The following is a 7305-nucleotide window of genomic DNA, read 5'->3' as shown; positions in this document are numbered from 1 at the left end:
GATTTTTTCGATCGTACCTTGAGTTGTGACCTCAACAGGGCGTCCTGAGCGAGGCTCATCAGAGGTGCTCACACGACCCTTTTTAAACTCGGAAACCCACTGTTTAATGGTTTAATATGATGGGGAGGATGTCCCCAGTGTTGCGTCCATCTCTTCTTTGATTTCCTTCGGCTTTAACCCCTTCAAATAAAAGTATTTGATGACAGCACGATTTTCCAGCTTTTCCATTTTTAAGAAAAACACAGAGGCGTCTTGTTCAGTGTGCTCTGAAACCTAAACTAACATGGCGACCGGGCTGAAACTATAGCTACAAACTATCTAAGGATGGTACTATAGAACGCCACCTCAAGGTAGGCCTAGTGGCGCCATCTCTTGGTCAGGCCGGAAACTTATCAATCCACCCTCGTATTCCCATGGATATATTTTGCTGTAGGATAGCGCGTAAGCAGTCCCGACTAACAAAAATTATACTCGCAAGGGCCAGCTCGGTGGTAAGTGTTAGCGAACTAATCTTTGTTTCTAATTCGTTCTAGAACACACTTGTAACAGGGTTCTAGAACTTCGATGTAACACTGTTACGGCACAGTTCTAGAACAAACTTGAAACAAATATTATAGAACGTCTGTGATCAGTTTCTTCTAGAGCAATTCCATAGCAACTGTTAGAGAACAGTGCTGTCACGTAGTTCGAGAAAAGTTCTGTCACAATTTTGTCACAGTGTTCTAGAACATTGTTACCCTTTTGTTCTAGAACAGTTCGGTCACAATTTTGTCACAGTGTTCTAGAAAACGGTTACCTTTTTTTTAGAACAGTTCTGTCACCATCTTGTAACAACTGTTATAGAACAGAGTTCCTTTTTTAATCTGGAACAGTTACAGAAAGTGTTTTCGGGCGGTGAATTATTCTAACCTACAAAACCTTCGTAATTCGTAGTTATTTTTCACATTTATATATATTTTTGTAATTATTATGGTGATATATTGATCAATTTGATATTTTGAAGCTGAAAAGCTGTTCATATTTAATTTCATATTTAATTTTAGAAAGATTGGCACCTAATGAAATATGTACCGGTAAACCAACTGCATTATGATAAACTTGGCTTTGTGAAATAATTAAGTCAATTCAAAGTTGATAAAAAATCACTAATTCGATGGTGAAGAACTACTGATAGCTTATTTCACAAAACAAAACAGCAATACTTTTAATGACGCATGCATGATTTCAACTCTTTTCGACGCCTTTGAAGAGTGGCTAAAGCTCTACACTTTACTCCCCAGGGAGTGAAAAGTGACATCAGAGGTGAATAATGAAATTATTTCTCTGTGAGCTCGCAATTGACGATATTTAGCCCACTCACCTTAATAGCTATAAGAAAATTTTAAATAATAATAATAATAATATAATATAAGTAATAATAATAGATAATAGAATTTTGCGGTAATTTATGGAAACTTACCATATTTAACTGATCAAATTACCGGAAATTACCAAACACTTCCGGAAATTGTATAGAAATTTTTTAATTGAATCTATGATACTTTATCTGATGTAACGAAAAAACACCTGCCACATTACCATAAATTACCAATAAATTTCCGGCAATTTATAAAAAAGTTTAAAATTGAATTTTAAGTAATTTTAAATAATTTGTGATAAGCTACCATATTTGCCGGAAAAATTGTCATAAATTACCGAAAACTTCCGCAAAATTTATAAACATTCTTAAATTGAATTTTGAGTAATTTATCTTAAGTTACCATAAATTACCTGTAATATAACCATAAATTACCCAAAAAATTAAAAAATTTCCAGAAATGTATGAAAATTAATTTAATTGAATTTTGTGTGAATTATGTCAAGTTACCATATTTACCTGTAAAATTACCATCATTACTGTATTTCAAGAAATGTTTGAAATCATCTATTTGTTATAAAAAATATCATGTGCACCAAGAGGAAGAGAGAATTTTTCTCCCCTCAGGTGCATAATATACTATTATTCAGGGCTTTATAGAATATTTTACACGTTTTCACAGAAATAGATAAAGAGATCAATATAAAAGTTAAAATAAAAACAATATTTCTTACTATTTTATATTTTTTACAGAAACATAGACAAGTCAATATAGTGGAACTTTTAAACAGACTACGTCACCTTGAGCAATATAAGTATTCAAAAGTCATTGTCATGATTAGGAAAAACTAGAACTATTTACACTCTTTAACTCTTCTACGTTACTTTTGTCGTCACATTTGAAATTATACATGAAATTCAAAAATTTTATATTGTTATATCAGGTACATAAAGTACTCAGCCTCTTAAATCCCTTGACAAATTTGAGCACCCTAATTGTCAGACCTTATTTTTGTTTATCGTTGTAGACATTTTAAACCAAAAAGTGAAATTTAAAAGCTTTTCAACCAAAAAAATTAATTTTTTAACCAGGAAGATTAATTTTCTACTGAAGAAGATGATTTCTCAACAGAATACATCAATTTTATGCAAGCTATAAATTATACATTATTTAAATTTAATTTTCTGAAAAAAGATCTTCGCTCCGCTGGGATTTGACCATAGAAGAATCTTTTTTTACCAAAAAAGAAGAATTTTCAATAAATTACATAAATTTTCAATAGGATAGTTAATTTTTTCAACTAACATTTTCAATAAAATAATGAAACCTTCCACAAAATAGTTGAATTTTTCAACAAATAGTTTTCTTTTTAGCCAAAAATAGAATCGTCAAATTTTCAGTTTACAACATTAATTTTTAACCGAAAAAAACGAACTTTAAAACAGTTAAATTTATCTAGAAAGGCGAATTTTTAACACGAAAAGAATAAATTTCCAATAATAAATGGAGCAAAAATATTACGTTTGAAATTTTAATCAGAGAGTCAAATTTTAAACCAGAAAGATTAATTTTATATCCAGAATTATACTTATTTTCAACAAAATATATCAATTTTCGATCAACCAAAGGATGCTTTTTTGAAGCAAAAAGGTTAATTTTATAAAAATGGAATAGTTGGATTATAGAGTTAAATAAAAAAATAAAAATAGGTAAATTTCCTACTAAAATTGAACTACTTTATAGAGAATTCCTGTTTTCTTGGTTGAAAATTAATTCTTTTACCTGAAAATTTAAGAAAATTAATTTTGTGGTTTGAAAGTCAATTCTTTTTCGTTAAAAAGTCTACTATTATATTTTTTTGTTTACAATTCCTCTTTTTGTATTAAGGTTTAATCATTTAATAAGAAATTTAATTATTTTATTACAATTTTCTCTTTAAACAGAAAATTGATCTTTTTTTGTCGAAAAATAATTTTTTAAACTGAAAGTTCAACAATTTCTATTGTAGAAAACTCGTCTTTTTCTTTGAATTCGACTGTTTTTTTTTAATTAAAAATTCACCGGTTTGGTTGGGAAATAATTCTGCTTTGAATATTTTTCTACAATGAGATTTTTGGAAAATTTAAATGATTTAAGTTTTTATTTTAAAAGATCAAAATTTAAATTTTAAGATCATTATATTTTTGAAAAGATTCGAAAATAATTAAAATATTGGAAACCTGTTTTTTAAATTTTAAACAAAATGTAGATTTTTGAAGATTTGGACAAAAATTCAGAATATTTTAAAGAATTTTGAAAGGTTTCAAGAGAAAAACATTTTCTTAAGATTTATAGTAAAATTTCAAATGATTTTTTATTTTGAAACATAAATTTTAAAAAAGAAAAATGAAAAAATTTTCAAAAAAATTCAAAACAATACAATTTTAGAACAAATTCAAGTAACTTAAAGAGATATTTAGAATTTTTTTTAAAGATTCGAAGAAATGTTAAAACTTGTCCAAATTTCAAACTTTTTTTTAATGCAGATTTTTAATTTTTTAATTTAAACGTTGAAATGTTTGAAGAGAATCAAACCTCTTTCTCTAGATTCCTAGGAAAAGATTATTGATTTTTAATTTAGAAAAGTAAATTTGAAATGATACTTAAAATTTTTTATACATTTGAAAGAAATTTTTTTAATTTGCAGATTTCAAATGTTTGGAAAAATATAACTTTCAGAAAATTAAAAAAAAGCTTTTTAAGAATTTTTCAAGGTTTTCACCGAACCAAAAAAAGTTTTTTCAAATTCTTCGAGAAATTTAAAATGGTTTTTATTTCAAAAAATTAATTTTAAGAGAACTTTTAAGAAGATTTTAAAAGATTTCCTAAATTGTCAAAAAATAATCTCAAAAATTTAAAGGCAATTTTTTTAATTTATTAGGATTTTTTAAATTCTCTCTTTAAACAATTCTAGTCAATTTAAATATTTTCAAATATTTCATATATTTATGATTTTTTAAATAGTTAAAAAATATTTTTCAACTTGAAAAGATTTCCGAAAATTTGTAAAATATTTTAAAATTTTTTTTCAAACTTCTGAAGAAGCCTTAATAACTTAATATTGTATAAAATCCTGTATAATAAAAAAAGGTTTAAATTTTTCTGTATTCTTTTTCGACTCATCTGAAGTCTTCAAAAAACTTTTTGAATTTTCTCACGAATTTAAAAAAAATTATATGTACATAACTTTACAAACAAACTGATAATACTTATTTATTGGTTCCCAGATGTCTGAATTTAATTTTAGTTGGACATTAAGTGTTCAAAAGTTTTTAACAAACAAATAACCTCTTTGTTTATTATTCTTCGCTTGTCTTAAACGTGTATGAAGACAAAAAACTGCATATCTTATTATCTATGATTTGAAAAAGGAGGAAAGAAGAAATGTCATGAAAGACATAATAGCAACAGTCGAGTACTGGGAGGGTCCATAAATCACGTTTTTGGGTTTGAAATAAATTAAAAAATTAGAATCAAGGGATTGGGTATATAGCGATATGAGGGATAGGGAAAACAGAGTTTGGCAGTAGGAAGAACTGGGGAACGGTATTTGAAGAAATAAGGAATAAAAGGTATAAGATGATATTTTCATAGAGTAGGGAGTAGGTGGTGTGTGGAAAAGGGAGAAGAACAGGGTAAAAAAGTTTGTGGTGGATTGAATACAGTCATTCAGGCGTTGACAAACAAAAGCGTTTTAATCATTTTAAAAGGTAGAAGGTAGAAGAGGTGATTGATGGTTGTGAGGTGGTGCGAGAATATAGGAGGAGAAATGGTGATGGGAGGACGTAGGAGGGAGATTAAGTGGAGTTTTAGTGAGATTGGTCCGAGGAGAAGCTTGAGAGTAAATAAAAAAATTGTGTAAGAAGAGATGGGGAATAGCCAGGAGAAGAGTGTAGAAAAAGTGATTGAGGGGTGTAAGGTGGTGCAAGAAGAGGAGAGGAAAGATTAAGTTAGGAAGACAGATGTTGATGGGAGTGGAGTTGTGGTGAGAGGGTGTGAGGATAAGATAAGGAGTAAATAAAAATATTGTGGAAGAACAAGGGATAGGTGATAGCTAGGCGAAGAAGGTTGACGAATAGATTGAGGAATGTGAAATGGTGCGAGAAAAAAGGAGGAGAGATGGTGATGGGAGGACTTAGGAGGGGAAGATTGAGAAAGATTGGGAATAAAGAAAAATATTGTGAAAGAAGAGATGGGGAATGGCCAAGGGAAGAAGGTAAAAGAAATGATTAAGCAGTGTAAATTGAAGCAAGGAGAAGGGAGAAAATATGGTGATGGTAGTGGAGTTTTAGCCAGCGGGATGTAAGGAGAAGATTAGGAGTAAATTTAAAAATTATGGAAGAAAAAAATGGTAATTGCACTGAAGTTTTGGTTAAAGGTGTGCGTGGAAAAGTTTGCAGGGACAAGAAAATTAGGAGAGGATGGATGGTGGACTACCGGGCGAGGATAGATGCTGCTTTCTTGGTCACGTGATATATGCAAGCCCCCACCCATTTCCTTTTTCCTCTACTCATCAAACTCCCTTATCTCATTCCGCTCACAAAATAATTTCCCTTTTCAAAGCGCCTTCAAAGCGGAAGAAAAAAACGGATACAGTAAATGCACATATTTGAGAAAAAAGCGTTTTCATTCATTGTTACAAATGTGTAACGCAATTTGGAATGACTGATGAATTTTTCAAATTTTATCAGTCTGTAGCCTAAACACATGTACTGCAAGATCTTGTAGAAAAGTCATTAGTGAAACTTGTCGAAATTCTGCACGGTCAGTTTTCGGTATATCAAGAAAATGCGGATCCTTTTTTGGGCCTTGATTAGGACACTGCTGGCCACGATAGTATTTTTTCCTCATTGTATTGGAATGCGTCGTTCACGCTCGAAGGCATCAGGCTCGCGTGCATCAGACTTGCGTCCATCTAGCTCGCTTCCAGGTAAGTGAAATATAATATCGTTTTATTACATTTTTTTAAGGTTTCGATTATAGTTCAATTTTTAATTCCAGACCACAGGGTTTTATTTCGCGAAATGTCCTAAACTCGATTCGCAACAGAATTCAGAGGCGTTCATTTCTTAACAGAAAACTTTATTTAATGTCTTATGTAAAAAATTCCATCCTGTCTTAGGGACGTAAAATTATTTTTAGTTAGAAATCATCAAAAATGACTTAAATATGAATTTCAGAAAAAAATTTCAAACAGGGATTTTGATACCATAATTTAGCGGCCGTACTTAAACTACGTAACGGATTATAGGCCCTCTCTGAGACCGCTCATCCCCCTGTAACAAAACGCAAAAAAATATTTGCACCCCCCCCCCCCTATTTCTGTACGTAACTTTTAGTTTTTCATAAATAGAATTAGGCAGGGTGTCCAAAAACTTCATTTTTGAAATTCCCTAATTTTTCCTTGATTAATTTTTCCTTTACCTTGACTAATTTTTTATTTTCCTTGATCATAAATCATCAAATAATGTCATCAAAATCAAATAATCAAATCAATTTTAACAGATTTTAATCTTGTGATACTATAAACATAAAATCTGTTATAAAATACATTTTTAACAATGTAGTTAAACTTTCGACCAAACAGATAAATTTCCAACTAAAAATATAAATCTTCAACGACAACAAAATAATTTCTTAACTAAGTGATTCAACCATATGTTTTGCACAAAATACTAGAAGAATAATCTTTACCTAAAAATATCAATTTTAAAGAAAATAGTTGAATTTTATGTGAAAAAGATTTCACTTGACTTTTGGGATCAAAATATGAACTTTTGAAGTACGATATAAATTTAATTTTTAATTAAAAAAGATGAAGTTTTGCTTGAAGCAGATGAATTTTTAATTTAAAAAAACAACAATTTTTTAAAAGAATATTGTTAAATATGCATCCAAAAAATATTCC

Source organism: Belonocnema kinseyi, chromosome 3 (assembly GCF_010883055.1).
Source record: "Belonocnema kinseyi isolate 2016_QV_RU_SX_M_011 chromosome 3, B_treatae_v1, whole genome shotgun sequence".
Taxonomy (NCBI): Eukaryota; Metazoa; Arthropoda; class Insecta; order Hymenoptera; family Cynipidae; genus Belonocnema; species Belonocnema kinseyi.
The sequence above is the reverse complement of the archived record's forward strand: the minus strand, read 5'-3'. Positions refer to the sequence as shown.